The sequence below is a fragment of the Perca fluviatilis genome, chromosome 14 (genome assembly GCF_010015445.1).
Source record: "Perca fluviatilis chromosome 14, GENO_Pfluv_1.0, whole genome shotgun sequence".
Lineage (NCBI taxonomy): Eukaryota > Metazoa > Chordata > Actinopteri > Perciformes > Percidae > Perca > Perca fluviatilis.
The window spans coordinates 14,437,380-14,457,200 of NC_053125.1; the positions used below are offsets into that span (position 1 = coordinate 14,437,380).

The following is a 19,821-nucleotide window of genomic DNA, read 5'->3' on the forward strand; positions in this document are numbered from 1 at the left end:
GCAATGTAGGCTTCCTGATAAAAAAGTAAGGTCGTAGAACTTGGTGACATTTATATTATTATCAAGCATATCAATGAATGACGGGGTTATTATCTTTAAAAGACCTGCGCACCTATGGTAAACCGACACAGGTGAGTTTAAAGGACCAGCAAACTTATTATCCTAATCAGCCTTCTACTATGAGCAATGAGATCCTATGAACACAACCTTTTAAAAGTTTGAACAGTTATTATTTCATGTAAGAGATGTTTGTATTTTTTGTATTTTAGTGTTTGATGTGGACAGGCCTCAGCTGGGTTAAGGTGATGTCACCTATGTCTGTACACCAATAAAGATTTAGGTTTTTCTCCAAACTTAAATTTTGATTGGTTTTCATTCAATAATGAATATTTAATGTTACAGTACAGAGAAATAGCTAGATTAGAAAACAACACATTTTCAGGGGCTTTAATTATGTTTGGCTGATCAGACATCCTCTCAGGACTGTGTTGGGTAGGGTTGATAATTCCATCCCTTGTTAGCGTTGGACAAATTGCATATTTGGACTTTGCTGGCCTTACATAATTCCCAGCATAGCTCCACCCAGTTCAACCTGAACAAAAGCCCAACCTGTGTGGGTATGTGTGTCTTTATACAAACATAAATATTTACTCCTCACATTTTCTTAAAAACTAAGCATTAGTTGACTAGTATAATAATGCTGGAAAGATTTTGTGTGTGTGGTGGGGGCGGGGGAGATGCAATTTCAGTCAAACATATGTAAATGTAGGCTATTACTTTTTTGCAATTAAGCTATATTTAAAGATAATTATTTAAAAAAAAAATTGAGTAGGCTAAGGTAGGATTTTTTACCCCGCACGGCACATTACATTTTGTTAATACAAAATTTGCCAAAAGATGTAGGCCGAAACCCCTTTGCCCCAGCTTTGCCCCATTGCTTTGCCCTAGTTTTTAAGAAAGTGTTGCATTATGGGTTGTTGAATGAGTTTTGACATTTTCAACCTGTCCAACTTTCTCTGCTCTAGTTAGTCAGCTCCTAGCGCTGTGTAGGAAGGTTTGGCAATGCGAAACTAGTCAGCTCGAAAAGTGGCAAGTAGACAAAGTTTAACCATCAGAAGTTATGTTAGTTAAGCTGTTTTGCTGCGGTGAAATAACTGAAGTAAAAAACGTCACGACTTCCTATAACGTTGGGATGGAAGGACAGCATCGTCTGTCCAGAGACAAAAACTATGTATACGTTAGCCTATGTGATTAAAGATGGATAGCTGAGAAAGGTATAGCTAGCAGTTATAGAGAAAATGTTTCACTGTTCCCGAAAGTGGAAAAGTTCAGTATCTGTTTAAATGGCGGCGACTTAAAACACAATGAAGAACTACAAATCGCTCTCGGAGAACATACGTTACCTGGACAAGAAACACAAAGGTGAGCTCTATGATTCATATAAGAAGCAACTTTAACGGTGACGTTAGCCATTAAAAAAATATAAATAAATTTAAAAAAAAACGTTTATCAGAGGAGAGGCTTCAAGGTTGAAAACAACTGCTGAGTTTGGTAAATGAGTAAACATTCCCCAAATGCAATGAAGAGCAGGATTAAACCGCTAACTCTGCCATAACCCAAGTCAGTACGTTAGCTAATATTGTCTTGTTAGCTAGTAGGCTAGCAGAAGGGGCAAGCCTAGCTAACTGACTGGTTATTAAACGGATATCTCAGGCTATAGTTTGTCATCATGACTGAGGTTTACAGTGTTTTTATTTGCTTGTATCTGACTAAATTTATAAATAAGGTCGTTTTATTTTTGTTTGTGATATTGTTTTATTAAATTAATGTCATTAATAGTACATAGTATCTGAAGTAACCTGTATTGCAGTTATGAATATGATGCTGGGTTAGGTTGAAATACATTTTAGCAGTTGGTTATCAGTACTTTTACACGTGAGTTTTTAAACCAACATGAGACAGCTAACAGACATCTTAAAAAAAGGGCAAAATTATGTGTGGCCAAATTGCAGGTGCATCTATCAAAACTGTAAAAAGATGAATACATTTGCCACTGCAGGAAATACTCTAAAATGTAAGGGAGGAAAAAGAAACAAAGGTTAAACAAATCTAACCTGCACTACACTCATTTGAAATGATTGGGGCTGCATTATTTTTTTATAATTATTATTTTTAATTGATCATTTTGGTCTGTAATATATGTCAGAAAATAGTGAAAATTGTCCATCACAATTTCCCAAAAATCCAAGCTGACATCTTTTAAATATATTATTTTGTCTGACCACTTGTTTTTTTTTTTTAACAATTTCTTTATTGACATTTTCATAAAAGAAGTGATAACACAATGGTGTAAAAGAAGACCATGTCATTTTAACTTTTTTAACCCCCCAAACCCACCCCCGCATTGCTCAGGAAAGGAAATAAAGACAGAGTAGCAATTGCAGTTATAGCTCAACACCCAAACGAATAGTAATAATTATAAGTAATAACCGTATATTACTAGTAACAATGATAATGCTGATACAAGGCAAGAAAACAAGCAAAAAACAAACAAAAATGGAATTCCAGTCGAGCACGGCAAAGTCAGGGAGCTAAGGCACCAGTAGTAGCAGGGTGAAGTGAGTAACTTTCTTGTCTATTGCCATATGCACATTTAAGAAGCTGAAATGAATTAATTTTTTTTTTTTGGCATTTTTGCTTTAAACGATTACTCAAATGAAAGTAAATGTTTTTGCTGCATAGCTTTCTGAAGATCAACTAGGCCTAATCACTCTCAAAATATGAACAGGGGTTGGCAAATACTGTTGTTACTGTCAACATCTGTTTGTTTCATGAAGTGGTTGTTATTTTTGTCTATCTCGTGTAGTTGTGTGTTTGCATTAATCACATCCGTAATCCTTACAAATTCTTTGCATGCCCCTCATGCATTGCTTTGTATCTTAAACTCTCCCTCTGTTTCCCTTGTCACGTTTGCTCCAACATAAATACACCTCACCGTGTCCCATCCTAGCCTTGTTTTATGACAGAAGGGATAAGCAGCAAAACCCCTCGTACCCCTTTAATGCATGACAGTGTCACAACACTTACTCACGTGGGAGAAGCAAACAGCCCCCTCATGCCACAGGCAAACAGGTTACGTGACATTCACAATGATCCTCTGTGAGTTAATTTGGAGGATAATTTTCAGGGCCTAGGCCACAGGAGAAGGAGCATGCTACACAGGAAAGCAGTAATGGCTGTCCAGGGAATTTTTGTCTGTTACTGTAGGTCACAGGATGGAGTGTGCTACTGTATACATAACCGAAAAGACTACTGCAGCATGATGTTGCAGAAACTGTTATCTAATTCATGGAATGGTCTCAGCGGTCTGAAAGCTCTTATGTCAATTCAGCTCTAGTCTTGTTTACAGTCAGACATGAGTTGAGATGTTGCAACATGTAACATGCAACCTTAACCCTTGTGTGGTCTTCCCACTGACCGTGTCCTCTCGGGTCAAAAAAACTTTTTTTTAACCTTATTTTGACGTTATTTTTTTGCAATATTTTTGACCTGTTTTTTTTTTTCTCATTGTTTGACACATTTTTTCACTCCCACTACCACCCACTTCTAACCACTATTAGAGTTGGGCATCGTTTGGATATTAACAATTCTGATTCCAATTCCGATTCTTCCTTTCGATTCCGGTTCTTATCGATTCTCGATTCCAATTCTTTGAGTGGTGGAGTTGAAACGGGTCACATGCTTATTTCACAAATAAGAGGAAAGTTTTATTTTGATTTAATGCGGACGGGGCTTTTTCAGTGTAAAATCAAGCCACACTAGAGCACCGCTTACTGTGCTTCATGGCTGCAACACAACAAACGCCTGGCCGCTACGGAAACCCAAACTTGCGCATGTTAAATTTGGAACCCATGATCAGATTTTAAACCAAATCCTCCAAACGATTAGCCTGACATGGTCATACTCAGATTCTAGTCAGAATGTGAGTCTGAAACTGCTCCATTGGGCTGTGATTATGGGGCGTGTTCCAACCGAACCAGGAAAAAAAATGCCGCTGCATTCATTGGATAGACCTACATCCAATCAGAGCAACGGAACTCAACTCAACTGTCAACAGAACTCAACACTGTGTATCGTCTCCATAGCAACCACTCTTTGCACAATGCATTCGTTCTAACTTCCGACTTTTAGACTTTTTTGAAGCTGTATATATCATTTGTTGCGTGTAAATATGAATGTGGATAACGTTAGTGATAGTGACATGCTCGCTACAGTTGCATTTCTAGAGATGAATCGGCGAAAACACGTTTTATTTCTCTGATTCACGGCTTTGTTCTAGCACCGCTGGGCGCTCCCTCTCTTCAGTCTCTCTCTATCTCTCCACCATATAACGCTACCGTGCTTTCTTCTAATGCTGCTGGGCGCTCCCTCTCTTCAGTCTCTCTCTATCTCGCTCCACCATATAACGCTACCGTGTTTTCGGGCAGTTGTTGAGGCTCCTCCGCTGAGGATTTTAAAATGAATGCGCTGTCGTATCGTCTGTAACAGACGCAATGGTGGAATCTACACATCTCAATTCTCCAGCGGCAGCCACCTGTTGTAAACAAATTCAACCCAAGCATTCTTTGGTGACGTAGTTGATTCTGTTACTGTTGATCATCTGTCCGACAATCTGATTGGTCCGAACAGATCCTGTTCTGCCAATAATTGCTCCTCAACGGAGCAAGTCCAGACTGAACTTCCCGACCTCGAATGTTGTGTGCGGGGCTAAGTTCGGCTGGCATCCAGGCTACCAAACGATTCCAAACAATTCCAATAAAGAAACGATTCTGATGGAATCGTAATTTTTGAAACGATTCCAAGTAGGAATCGGTTCGTTCATGCGTCAATAAATTTTTTTACAGTTAAAAAAAACTGAAATTAGGAATAATTTTGACTAATATTAGAGGAACGTATGTTGATGGATAATCAGAGACTGGTGTACAGTATGTCAAAGTTTAGTCATAATACCGAAAACCATTTACATTTTTTCAAATACTATAAAATAAATAAAACACTCAAAATTCAAAGAAAGTAATGATCATTTATTGTACTTGCGGAGAGCGTTGCATGGAACCATCCATGTTGTTTTGGGGTAATATGGTTAAAAAGAAACCCATATTTCTGATATAGAGATTTTGAAAACTTGTCAAATTTGACCCGAGGACAACACAAGGTTAAAAAGTGGCTTGGATCATAGATGGTGAGTTTCCATAATATATTGTACTCAAAGTAATTTGGATTACACATCTTTTGTGATCAAAAACTTTACTGTATTGTGTACCCAGACCGTATATAATATTCTGCAATAGCAAAAATATGGTAAATGAACTGCATTTATATAACGCCTTTCTACCTTATGGGAGAAAGCGCTTCACAATTTGCTGCCAATGCAGGAGCTGGCTTGAGAGCAACTTGGGGTTCAGTGTCTTATTACCAGTGTCTTAAATACCAACTGTTTGTATTAAAAGAATTAAATAATACCTTTACTTACTTTTTATTTACACATTGCTAAAGTTGGAAAAGTGAATATTGAATGAATTGTATTACATGGAAGTGTACCATTTTGTAGTTTAAAGTCCGTCTTTCTTTAATTCAAACCCGGGCCCGCTGCGTCAAGAAGTAAACCTCTATATATAGGCGCCCGCTCTACCAACTGAGCTATCCCGGCGCCCAAGTGCAACTATTTTAATAATCCATTAATCGTTTCAGTCATTTGTCAAAGAAAATACTGTATCCCCTGCATCTAGTTTCTCAAATGTGAGGATTTTATGCTTTTCTTTGAGTTCGGACTGCCGGTCAAATAAAGCAAGCCATTCGAATACATTATTTTGGGCTTTGGGAAATATAACAAACAGGCGTTATCTCAATATCTGACTTTTTATAGATCAGTTGATCAATTGATTAATGAGATAATAATAATAATAGAGAGAATAACAACCCGATAATACAATAATCAATAGTTTCCGCCGACTTAGAAATGCATTGACAGTACTATGTTTTTGGCCCTTGTGTCCTACAGTTTGTATTGTACTCTAAAGGCGTACAGTCATATGAATGATAAACATGCGGCGATAAAGGTGAAATAGTTGTGTGTCTCTGAGCCAGATGGCATGCAGTGATGATGTCTGGCTTGCAGTCAAGGTGGACAGCAGACGAGCCAGTATTCTGACAAGCAAATAGATTCCATACCATTGCCCCCATCCATCCCACCTCACTTGCCAATCAACAAAGATAATCTTTTGAATTAAGAGAAAAAATCCAGGGTGAGCACTTTGATGAGATAAGTACCCTTTGTCAGTGCAGGCAATGGTATTTTAATTAAATATATGAACACATGGTCCTGCCCCAGATGCTCAAGTCTAAACAAAGATAGCATCATCTAATCAAAGCCAGGCCCAGAGTGTTTCAAGGGCAGAATTATTTTCTATTAGGTCCCCTCTCTCCGGGGATTGAGCCAATTTTCTTTATTATGATAGAATCAGCATATTGTAGATTGACTCTAGCGATAGTGTCACAGCAGGGTAGGTGCGCTGGTCCCAGATGCACCACCAGCATCTTAAAACCTATCTCTTTTTTTTTACTGTTTTTATTTTTTTTTTTCACATGTCCAAACTGCAGATAGTTTCCTTTTTGATTACTATTTGGGATAAGTAAAAGAAGAAAGTGTACAGTTTCTTGATGTCAGTTGACAAGGTCCCTGTGTGTGGTTCTAATGAGCTCACTGATCCATTAATCTCTTGACCTTGCTTGATTGTAATCAGTGTTCCTTCGAAATAAGCTATTGAGACCCAAGATAAGGCTTTCTATCGTGATAGGCATGCGTTTCAACAGTCATGGAAACATTTAGAGCGTAAAACAAAACACAAATATATATAATATATATATATATATATATATATATATATATATATATATATATGCAAATAAACATAAGTGCTCTATATGCAGACCCCGCTGAGATAATAAAACTATATTCCTCTGGATTCTCTGTGGATACTGTTGATTGGACACTGCTGTGATCCAGCAATTTAATGAGATCTCCTAAAGGGATGCTCTCACTAATGTGTTCACATCTGCTTTCATCACAGGGGCCGGATATGGCTGGATGCTAATACCAACACCGGGTTATATCATGGATGCTAGCACGTAGCAGGAACACAGTTAGATGTAAGTGATGAAGTTGTAAAGTGCCATGTTTTCTAATAGGGTCGCTGAGCAGCTGGGTTGAGTCTGGATTTGTTGGAGAAGCAGAGAGGCTCTCTGCAAACTAGATGCTCACATTGCATTCAATCTCCTAAAACAGTGAATAACCTGCTGTCAAACCAGTTGACATTTGAATCCATGTAAGAATATTATTTTTAATATGACCATTCTCATTTTCAAGGCATAATGGAATTGAACTCAAATTACATTTTATTACACAGTGCAAACAGGCTTGGTTTTCACTGCTACCATAGGAGTAGGCATTTTGGTTTAAATCTGCAATTGCATGCTACACATTACCGGACTGTTTGTGAGAGTCTTGGGGATTTGTTGAATGCTTAAGTAGTTTGATTTCAGGCTTTGAACAAAGCATTTAAAGCACTAATTGCCTAGCTCTCCTTGTACATTCTTAATTGGCTTAATTTCTGTCAAAGGCTCTTTGAAACAACATCATAAGACACATGTTGTAAATTCCAGGCAGGTTTGTTGTGAATTTTAGTGTGAGTGTACAAATATGACATTGCATTATGTAAAGTCAGAAAAAAACAAGCAAGAAAAGTAGATTTTCTTATTTAAATTTGCAAGTATTCATATGGGTGCCATGTTTTACTCTGTTTGGGAAAAGGTAGCATTTATTTAGGTTGGTAATGGAATCATGCTCTATATTAACATCTAGTTAACATTCAGATGTTACACTTTCCTTATTTGTTTTGAAGGGCCCATGTGCACATAGACTTAGAAAAGTCCCCCCTTTACAGTATGCTGTTTATTTTAGATACACTGATAATGTCTGGGTCAGTAATAAATATTCATATCTGTATTCGAATGAGATGCTGACAAGCCATGCAGCTTTTTTAATGTAAGCCAACAGAGAGACGACAGATTTAGGTAAAAATATTCCAGTGCGGAGAGAAGTTCTTTAGTAATCTAACACATTTTAACATTATAACCTGCTTTCCGTGTATTTTCTGTTGTATGCTTTTAGCCTAGACACTAACACGATACTTTTTAGCCTGAAAGATTCAGACCTACTTGGCTACTGTAGCAGCTGAATCCAATGTTAAAGTTACAGAGAAACTAGCATTAGCTGAGTTGTGAGTTTCCTGAGAGTGATAACAGAGATCTGTGTGCATACTGTAGGTTCTAGTTATGTTCAGCATTACCAGTGTGCCCAATATATTGTATGTTGGCTAACTAACATTGGTTTGCATGTTGAATCAGCAGTTGCTGAAGGCCAAAAACTACAGTTAAAGTTCCACAGAATATTAAGAGAAATAAGGGACGCAAAGGGGAATCTCATGAGAATGAATTATACTGTGCACTGTGAGCCTAGTAACAGATTATCTTCTTTCCGTGAAGTATAATTACATGCCTAATCATAATTACATACCTAATTATTATAAATTACACTTGGCATCTTGTTCAGAAAAGTTTAACTTTTTCAACTTCAAAAAGAAGCTCTGAGCTAAGGGGTAGTGAAACTGAAATAGAACAGATATTACAGAAACATATAATGACCAATAAAGTATCTTAAATAAAAAACAAGTTTTAAGAAAATGAACTAAAAAAAAAAACACTTGCCGGAACCAGAATATTGGGGTGTGCCTTCAAGATACTCAAGTAACTTACACAACGGTAAAATAAATAAATAAATCAAGCCCACAACTTAATGTATTTCAAACAAATGATTGATGCCAATATTTAATGTGTAATAGGGCAGTCAACAACAGAAAATATCCTCATCTTGTATTATCTTTCATTAAATATTCTCTCAGTCAGTAGTTGAGACAAGGCCCTATATTCTGATACTAAGGGGCACACTTCTTCAGCCTTATTTGTATTCACGTCACAGTGTCCTGAGCTGATGCGGAGAGGATAGGGATGCCACGGTGAGGAAATGTTCCCAGCGTAATAAACTTGTGACAACATTGGTATTACCAAATACACCGTAAACGGGCCTTGGCTGTAAAAGGTCTTACAGTGGTTATATGGTGGGAGAGTGCTGTGGTCCATATATGGCACCATTGAAGAATTTATTCAGCTATTGGATAAATGGGAACAAAACTTTGATTGAGATTATGTGGCCTATGCAATGCTGAATGTTTAATTTATGTAGACAATGTGCAGATGTATTATGTTATCCTTACCCTTGGCTCTGTTATCATTTTAACAACCTGCACCACCCAGTCCCCATGATTGTCATGTCCTGGTATTTATAAACCAATTTAACTACAAATAACCTATCCTTTATATTATTGCTGAGCATTTCTCCTGCCATATCATAGTGGTTTAAATTAGTGAATGTGTTTCTCTTACCTTCAGGGCAACCATTGATTTTCTTTCCTTTTTGTAACCCATGAAAATCAACTTGCTTGACTTGAAGCTTGAGTTTGGTAATCCATCACAGTGGTGAAAACCATGCCTGTTTATATTGTTCTTAAACTTGTATTATGGTTTATCAGTAATGCAGTGGTGCTTTTTTTTTCTTTTCTTCAAATGAATATGCACTGAACTGCAATACTCTGTAATAGTGATGTAACTTTGACGAAAACAAGAGCGGATGTTCACTGCGATCGAACAAACTCAAGCAGGTGTACAGTTTCCAAATTGATTTTCATTTAATGAATGGAAACGCTTGTTTCCAGTAAAGCAGTTGATACTCTATTATTTCTTTGGGATGTGTAAATCTGAATTAAGTTTAGTTTCAAGTAGTCAAAAACAAATTATTTTTCACTAATAGGCTATTACTTATACAACACAAAACAAAAACAAATACCTGTACACCTGCTATTCACAACAGGTCTAAAGGATATATATCAAGCTGTAAGTCATATCCATCTATTCTCTCTGAAAATAAATGGATTTATAGACGCTCAGTAGCAAAACCAAATATGAGTAAGTCCGATAAGGGCATTTTTTACAAGACAAAGGGCAGCAAACCGAATCAGTTTATCTAAGATCTGTGGGACCTTTCTTTTGTATCAAAATGTCATGAGACTGGGAGTCAATAACTCACATTTAATGACCGAGGAAGAAGTTGTGGTTTCCTTTAATGAAGCAAGAAAACAGTTTATCTGGCTAGATTGACCTTAGGCAATTACTTTAAGCGCATTCCTTAATCAATAAAACACTAGTTCTGTGTGTGTGTGTGTGTGTGTGTGTTTGATGCACAGCGATGTGTTTTCCAGCTTCTTTAGTTGATGTAACTCTACAGAGTTTGTGTTTGATGTGTTGCTTTTGAGCAATATTTGACCTATATGTTTTTACATCTCAATACTGGTAGGCTTGGGCGGTATACATTTTTTTCATACCTTCCTGACATTTCACGGGGGTCTATGGCGGTATTTGTGTTAAAAAAAACAAATGTAAAAGCTGAGCTGCTGGTGATAGAAGTCATTGTAGCATGTATGGAATTGTCTAGCCTACAATGCTGTGGGTTCAGATGTGTGGGTTAAAAGTGACACTCGAGTGAATAAGGACGTCCCATTCCCAACTGAGGTTTCCTCTGTCCTCGCATCTCATCCTCGCATCTCTCCCTCGCGTCTTACGAGGGCAGAGCTAAATGCCCTGACACACCAAGCCAACGGCCAGGAGCTATTGGCAACGAAGGCCGACTGTGGCGTTGCCTCACGTCGTCTTTGTCTTGGGCAAAAATTAGCACTGGAACACACCGCAGAGACAACAGCCAAGGGCCAAGTGGCACGTACGTTCTGCACCTGCGTGAGAGGAATAACTCTTCACTCTTCTTCGTTTGCCATCTTATGGACATAATGTGGAAAAATAGTTATTCCAATCATTCGAACCGCTGTGTTTTTTTTAGAAGGAACATTCCATAGTCATTTTTGACCAGTTTTGACAGCTCTTATGTGTATTGGATTGATCAGATGAGATGAAAAATCAAAAGGAGCCGTGTGTGTGCCACTCACAGTTGTTTTCCTCACTCTCATTTTCAAGCTGAACACCCAATCAGATGAATTGGCTGTTCGGCCGATGCATGGCGACGGTGCGGGACACACTGCACAAACTAGGGCAACTGTCACTCACCGTCGGCCCAACTAGGACTGAGGACAGGCGGTCGCCTTGGGGTGTCGGGCCTTAAAGTGATGGTTGGGAGTAATTTCACCCTAAGGTCCTTTGCACCATGACCTCGAGCCAAACAACCTCCCAGAAGCTTTTTTCACCTAGGTCGAACATTGGGAGAGTTAGCGTAGAGTAGTGTTATCAGCTGAATAGCTTAGCGCAGGGGCTAATGGATCCAGGTTTGTATCTCGTAAGTTACCCCACTAATAATGCCCGAAATCATACCAAACTTCTACACTAGTACAAATAGGTTATGTACTCATAAAACAATGGATTGGAAAGTTTGTAAGTATACCAGAAGTTTATGTAAATAACACTTGCCTGTTGGCTTCTGTTCTGCTCTCTGCTGCTGTACCAGTTAGAGTGCTAGGGCGTTACAAATTACAACAAAGAGATACAACAAATATTTTATTTAATATTAATGTAATTCTCCACCTCAATTATAACTTTTGAAGTTACTACACACTTACTAAAAATTTAATAAATATTTGTTGTATCTCTTTTCGTATTGTTGTAGCTGTAAACGACTCTTACTGCCCGGTAGTAGCAGCAGCAGCAGAAACGGAAACCAACAGGCAAGTAATATTCACATACACTTCTGGTGTACTTACAAACTTTCCAATCCTTGTTTTATGAGTACATAACCTACTTGTACTAGTGTAGAAGTTTGGTATCTTCCGGCATTATTAGTGGGGTTAACTTAAGAGATACAAACCTGAATCATTACCCCTTCGCTAAGCTATTCAGCGATAACACTACCTACTAACTCCCCAACACCAGGTGAAAAAGTTCTTGGAGATGGTGTTTGGCTCGGAGGTCATGGTACAAAGATATAGGGGTGAAATTACTCCGAACCATCACTTTAAGACGCAAGAATAACACAGTGAAATACAGACAGACAAACTTTACACCGTTTAGCTGTCAGCATTTTAACCGTGTTTACTCTAGCTGCTAGTTAACGGTAGGCTAACGTTACCTGCTGCCAAGTGTAGTGTTAACTAGCTTGACATGCGGCGATGTTTCAGGTCCCTCTAATGTCCGTTTTCGGAGCATCAGAGAGAAGCGCAGGCATTTCAGTGGCACCGAAATCTGCGTTGCAATTCGGTCCGGTAGATAACGGTAGTTAAGGCACCGGTGCCGTATTAGCACCGGGTCTCTCGTTTTCTGTCAACGATGTGGCGAGGAGGTAACGTTAAGGCGGAGTTAGCAAGCTAACATTAGCTAGCTAACTAACACGGGCAGGTTCGCCGTGCTTTCATGCTGCACTGCTTACAGAGAATGAGCTGAACAGCGGGCTGGTAATAACGTTAGCGGCCCGTTGACCGGCTACCGCTGGGTCCGCTGCCCGGGATTGCGGGGGGAAAAATGTATTGTTTCAAATCGGTAACATAGACGTAATGAGTGGCACATAACGTGAAGTAACATTTTAACTTGTCCAGTGGGGCAAGTCAATTTCTCTTCCACTTGCCCTACAAAAAAATCCACTTGTCCCGGACAATCGGACAAGCCTTAATGTCGAGCCCTGCAGGGGCAGAGGCAAGTCCTGTAATGTTATCCCCACTACTCTCAGTCGCCATCTTTTTCAGCTTAGCAGCTGTCAAAACTAAATGCCCACTGGCTGTTTTAAAGGTCCCATGGCATGAAAATTTCACTTTATGAGGTTTTTTTAATTTAATATGAGTTCCCCCAGCCTGCCTATGGTCCCCAATTGGCTTGAAATGGTGATAGGTGTAAACCTAGCCCTGGGTATCCTGCTCTGCCTTTGAGAAAATGAAAGCTCAGATGAGCTGTTCTGGAATCCTGCTTGTTATGAGGTCATAACAAGCGAGGTTACCTCCCCTTTCTCTGCTTTGCCCGCCCAGAGAATTTGGCCAACCCATGAGAGAGAGACATCATGTCTTTCAAACGAGAAAAGTGGCAGTTGGTCAAGGCCACACCCCCACCCTCCACCTTGCCCAGCCCTCTCTCCTCCTCAGTAGCTACAGACACAGAAATGGCACATACTAAGGAAAGCTCATTGTGGGACTGGCTCTAGTGGCTGTAATTCTGCACCAAGGCTGAATTTCGGGAAAGAGACTTCAGATACAGTATTAGGGGACCACTAAGGTCTATATAAAAGCATCCAAAGAGCACCATGTCATGGGACCTTTAAGAGAATACAGATAAAAGTGAACCCCTGCAAATAAGCTTTGTTCTGCTCTGGGCTTGCACTGGCACATGGGTAGAATAAGAAATCACATTGCAGATGAATATCTGCACAATGGCCCTTTCTTCTGTATGCCTGGATGACCTTGTAAGATCTAAATTCCAGATACAGTATAGAGAGGATGCTCCAAATTAAAGCTTCGCACAGGAAATTGAACTGTCACACAGATGGAGAGGGAAAGAAAGCCAGTTTGTAATATAGTTGATTTTTATGCTGAGGGTATGCTTATGTTGAAATGTCAGACTTAATGGCTGTTATTCTTAATGAAATACTGTATTCCGAAAGGAGGCTATACAACTAGCAAGCCGTTTGCAAGGTGATTCATTGTTGGGAGTTGCAGTTGTTTATACATAAGTTAAATATACATGACAAATATAAGTCATAATACTTAGACTTGAATGCTAATTTAAATAAAACATGATTAAAAATATGTGGCACTGCAGAGACAATGGAAATGCATTTTCTGTTCATTAAGAATTAGCATGATTTATGCAACTATGGTTGATGTTTATATAACACAGGATACTGAAATGGACATTTGTGGTCCAATCCATAAGTTTCTGTGGTCTACAAATTTAGAAAAAGGTAGTAAAAGATATTTGTATTTGTGTACAGCAGTACGGTGTCTTCTGAGCAGTGATTTGGCTGTTTTAGTTTCCTTAACAATATTGTATTACATTTGGTATATTATTCATCTTAAGCTACCAACTTGTAAATCAAGCCTTCAGTTAGTCAGGTATCAATCCATTATGAATACATTAAGATTCTAGGTCAAAACAATGATGCAACTTTTGCTTAAAGATGGGGATTATCTAAGATGGGGATCATTTAATCATTGATCAGTTATCAGTCCCTCCAGGATTTCGCGGCCTTTTTTTGAGATTGTTGTGGCCCAAAATTCCTGATTTCGCGGAAGCTTTTGTAAAAAATTGCGCTAAAAGTCGCGATGTCTTTTGTATATTTGTTGCAATGAAGTTATGGGAGACAGTGAAAGTTTTTTTTTTATATAGTTCTTTAAAAATATAAAGGAAACTTGTTTTGGGGAGAATAAAATTACTCTGGGCTGGCAACGTTTTGTTGGTAAATGTGAGATGTTTGAGTCAGTCACACACGTCTCATCTTCATCAGAAACAAGGAAATGATCAACCCGTGGCCGTTCTCACTCCCGCTTGGTCATTGGCTCTCAGAGTCACATACTGACGGCACGTGGGACTGCTGGGATTGGTTGAAGTTGCGGGAAAATTCAGGTTATTGGTCAAATTTGCGGAAAGGTTGCGGTGATGGGTCAAAATTGCGACTTGCACCAAATTCATGGTGATTGGTTGAATTTGCGTGAATTGGCGCAATCGCGACATCGCAAAATCCTGGAGGGACTGAGTTATTAAACAAGACGTTTTTTCACATTAGAAAACCGTTTCAAACACTGACATAACTATGTTCAATGCAAAATCAGAGGAGGCTACATTAGGAGTTAAAAGAACACATCAAGGGCTAATTTTGCTACTCACAAACAACATTTTACCCTTAGCCTATCCGTATTCATTCAGGCCATTGTATTGAAAAAGCATAGCATTTTTTGCCAGCTTCCTGATTCACACTCACAGCATTCCTGTTTTCCTGTCCGGTCAGAATGATCCCGTTTGACAGTGCCAATAAAATATGAACACTAGCACTTTTCACATCAAGTTTGTATTTTCACGCATTGAAATCAAAAGCTCAAGCCACTTGTCAAGTTTCAGAATGGCTGATTCAATTAAAGAGCAGGTTTCCACTCAAGTCCCCCCATCTTTGCTATAATACACTGATAATAGTGCTAGCTGGCTGCTAACCAGACAGTTTGGATATGATTTCTTTCTCATAAAGTATCTTGGGGCTTCCTTTTCCCTTAATCTCTCCTTTTGATGCATCCTCATTATTTTGATATTGGCAAGTGAACTTTTGGGATCCTTGACTGTGCTGTTGGGACAGATGTTTTTGTTTGTCTCCTTGTCTTAGAGTATATGTCATACTGTAGTCCCTAGATGCATTGTCAAATCACAAAAGAATAGCAAAGATACAACATGTGACAGACTCCCAAGTTTTGCCCAGTCTATTGTTTGTTTTATTTTTCACTGCTGGACATGCTGTTTGTTTGAAATGTTGTCCAATTGGAAGCTTTACTTTTTTTATTGTCAGGCAACCTGCCGGTCCACTCTGTCATCAAAACATACAGTAAGTTGTGTTTTAAATCAGTCAATGTTACAAATGGTGCTCCTTCAACACGTGATCCATGGTCCTACAACACACTGCCCTTCCCATGTTACTGCCATGACCTTACATTGTCTCTTGAGATATGAGTTTGAGTCAAAATTCCCTTTCTACCATCTAACTTAAAGTAATGACCCCGAAGCTTACCAAGAGCAATTTCAATTCAGAACTGCAGCTATTCATTTATATCTGATATTATGGACAGTTGTGGTATTCTCCTCCCCTGTAGAGAGGCTAACCAAGACAAGTCTCCCGAACCTTTGACAATATACCATTTCAAGTAGATCATACATGAGTGAAGCAAATGGCCTTGTCTTGGGAGCAATTTAAGGCAACAAATGACCGACTGGCTGGAAAGTCGACTCCAGCCTTTCCAGGTATTATCATATCTTAGAGGAAAATACAGCTGTATCTCTGGCACCTCTTTTTCAAAGTATCATATATGTGGATTTGCTCCAAAATAAAATATCCACATTTGTAGGGCAAAAAATATACTTTATAAAAATTGTAGTTGCCATTAACTGATTTTTAGACTTTTTTTAAAAATATACTGAGAAGTTAAACTAAACACTCATTGTATGTTAAACTGTGAGGGTGCACATTCATTTACAAGTGGCTGTAGGAAAAGCAAGCTTATATATACAATAACAAAATAAAAACAAGTTAGTTTTTACGTTCCTGTCGGGCAGGTCATGCCCTCCATCCTTTTGGGACCACATTTAATATACAACTCAGAACCTTCGTAAATTGCCTAAACAATTTATGCAGTAGCAATTCTGGTGTCCTTTATGTGAGTTATGACTGAAATGAGTATCTAACTAAATCTGCAATAAGCTCCTGTATTATGATGAAGCTCCCATAGGACAAATGATGTGCCTGCATTAAATTAAGTGAGCCTTCTGATGCCATCATATCACCCAGAGCATCTGTGTCTGTGTTTCCATAATTATGCACGAAGAGAGCTTTAAAGGCAATCTATGCCACTGCTTATTTAGTATTCCTGCATGAATAGTGTCAATTAAGTGTGATTCCCAACAGGACACCTAGACAAAGTAGATTGATTAAATTGTACAATAGAATGCATTTTCTGATAGTTTGTTTGATACACTTTGCACTGTTTTTTTTAAATATTACACCACCTACTGTCTTTATTTAGGGTCAGCACCTCGATATTTAAAAATGGATTGAATATCGAGGTTGCTTTCCATACAGCTATAAACCCTGATGCCAAATCCCTTTACAGTATAATGTGATGCACCATTTGCATGATTTTTCCAACAACCAGATAGTTGTGTTCATGCTCAAGTTTGGAAGCTGATAAAAATGTTTTTTTAGTTGCTATCTTCGGAATTTTTTTATGTTTTTACAGATGGCAGTTTTCCTCCACAGATTATTGAGTAGTTAGACAGGTCTACAGCTATAACTAGGCATTGTTAAAACAATAGACACATGATTTCCGTGTTCATATCTGTATATTTTATAAATTTGTATTATTAATATCAGAATGGGTGTTTTTGTTTTTACTTAACCAAACAAAACACAAGAATTGAGGCTTAAAATCAATTGACATTTTCAAAGTTTTACCTCTTGTGGAAGTTTCAACTTAAGATGTCTAGTATCACATAATAAATAATTCATTGGTGTGCTGTTCTGAGTAGTTTGTCTGTGAGTTCAGGGTGGCACAGCACAGAAATTAAAAGGCAAGCATCCAGCTATATTAAGTACAACATCATTGGATTCTAATTTGTCATTCCTCCACCAAATACGACTTATTAGAGGAATGGATAGCTATTTAATTGTCTTGCTGTGGCTATACTTCAGTGCTTTCAATGACAGTAGTGTCTAAAGCCTTGGTAAATTACCTCCTCTGCTTTATTTTTATTTGACATCCACGTTAAATTCTTTACCTCTTTTTTCTTGGGTCATATCTTTCCCTCTCTTTCTGTTTTTCTCTTGCAGGATTATACAAAGGTATGAATCACGTGTAAGGATTAATGCTCTCCTTTGAGGACCCTTCTTTTTGGCCAGCTCAAAGGACTTAAGGTGGGCTTGGCCTTGTGCATATACTGAAGCAGAAGTGTATTGATAGTCAGTGGGCTGATCATCAAAGAGAATAGAGACAGTTCGCCTTATTTTATAGGCAGCACTCCACATAGTTTATAGCTGTTTCCTTGGGTGTCAGGTGATCTTTAAACATTTAGTTTTATATTTATTTAGTCATACAGCTAATGCATCATTTATATGCAATATCATGTCTCTTATGGTGTCTGCTAAGAACAATGGACACAATCACAAGCCAGCATGATCTTAATTATTAAAACTCCATATTCTTTATAAGCTTAATAATTCTGGTTCAGACCCTGGCACTCTCCAACACATGAACCCGATGAACAGTTCATTAAACGGACCAATCCGGAAAAAGAAACAGCGTTTAACAGCGTGATTAATGGGGTCAATATGCTGCCAAAGGGGGATACTAAAACATGTAATTTTAATCATGGCAATGCTTGTGGGAGAGTTGGGAGCAAATGATTTCATTACCATTTTCGAGCATCTTGCTGCACTGCGTTTAAAAAAAAAAAAAAAAAAAAAAAAAGCCCTTCAGTTCTTCTCTGTAAGGATGCCGGGGACGGAAGACAGTGGAGCTGTGACCTCAAAAGGACGAATGTCTATCATTTAGCATGGGCGTTCCCTCAGAGACTAGAGGCATAATGGCAGCGAGTGTACAGTGTTTTATTCTGGAAACAGCATTCCATCAGTGTCTGAGCTTGTGAACTTTGCATTTTTTATGTTTTGTCAGTGAGTCTAGGGATGTAGCTTTGGTTATGTGTCTTTTGTGTTGAGTTTCTGCATAGGGCACTGATTAGGCAAGTCCATGGCTAATATAACTGCATTGGGAAAATGTTTTTGTTCACAGGCCGCCTGGCAGAAATGGCAGTCCAAGCACCGATGTATTTGTCACAAGTAATTAATTTTTCTCCCATAAAAACGCCCACTGGGATGATGGAAAAGGTGGGTTCATTAACCTTCCTCACCCAAGCTTCCTGTGGCACTTTACAATGTATTGGTTGCTGGTTCGTCCAATCGCCCGTAGCAGAATATGTGCAGTTAATTTAACACTTTTTTTTTTCCCAAGATGGCTGTTTTGCTCAGGGAATAAAGAGGATCTGCTTGGTGACTCAGTCCAGAATTTTGAACACTCTCTACTTCTTCCCTTGCACAAGACACATCAGAAGACATCTTGGAACCCCCTTCCCAACACCTGTCCACCGCTCTGCCTTCCCTCCCTAGTGCTTGGGTTGGATTTTGAATCGCTTTTTTCACAGTTTATTTCAAATTGTCATTTCATGGAGTTAAATCTCCAGGGGGGGGGGGGCAATGGGTAAATTCCATCACACAGAGTGATATGAAAAGCCACAGACCTTGTGAATGGGAAGTGAGAGACAGAATAAAATAAATAAATGAGTATCAGAGTGACCCAGAATGCTGATGACAGAAACCACAGTGGTGGGCAACTTTGCATTTCAACTTGAACACGTTCTCTTTCTGTGACTCTCTCGTCTCTCCCTTCGCCATTTTTTTTTATTGTCAGTCAAGGCACTTGCAGCCTGCTTACTCGAATGTGTTAAAATATTCACAGATATATCCACAGACTGGGGGAAGCTTGTTAAAAGGAAAGGGAGGAGCATCTGCATGTGTGTGCCCTCCCATAGTGCTGGCATGTAGATCATTGTTTGAGAAGCATCTTGACAGCTCTACGTGCTTTGTAGAGAAGGAAATTGACTTGTTCATACACTAGGAGCAAATGGATTGATGCGCTGCAACCAGTCTACCTGCCTGTGGGCAGTGCAAGAGGCTCCGATTGTATCCTTGTAATTGTCTCATTCAGCAGCAAGCCTGAGGTGAAGAAGAATTAAATGTGTATTTATTCATGTCAGTATATTCCCTAAATGTTTTAGTACTTCCTTTAATAATGAGAGGACATACTGTAGCTTGATAATCAGCTGTGACTCCGTCAAAGAGCATTAGGGAAACAGTAAATT

General features: G+C 38.7%; 1 long non-coding RNA gene across 1 annotated transcript; it reads left to right on the top strand.

Annotated features, from left to right (window-relative positions):
* Nucleotides 1-998: 998 nt before the first annotated feature.
* LOC120573271 lies at nt 999-19,206 on the top strand. The gene is made up of 5 exons (XR_005641672.1): nt 999-1,422; nt 7,131-7,209; nt 17,738-17,821; nt 18,696-18,790; nt 18,915-19,206. It is a non-coding gene; the product is annotated as an uncharacterized LOC120573271 (long non-coding RNA).
* The last annotated feature ends 615 nt before the right edge of the window (nt 19,207-19,821 follow it).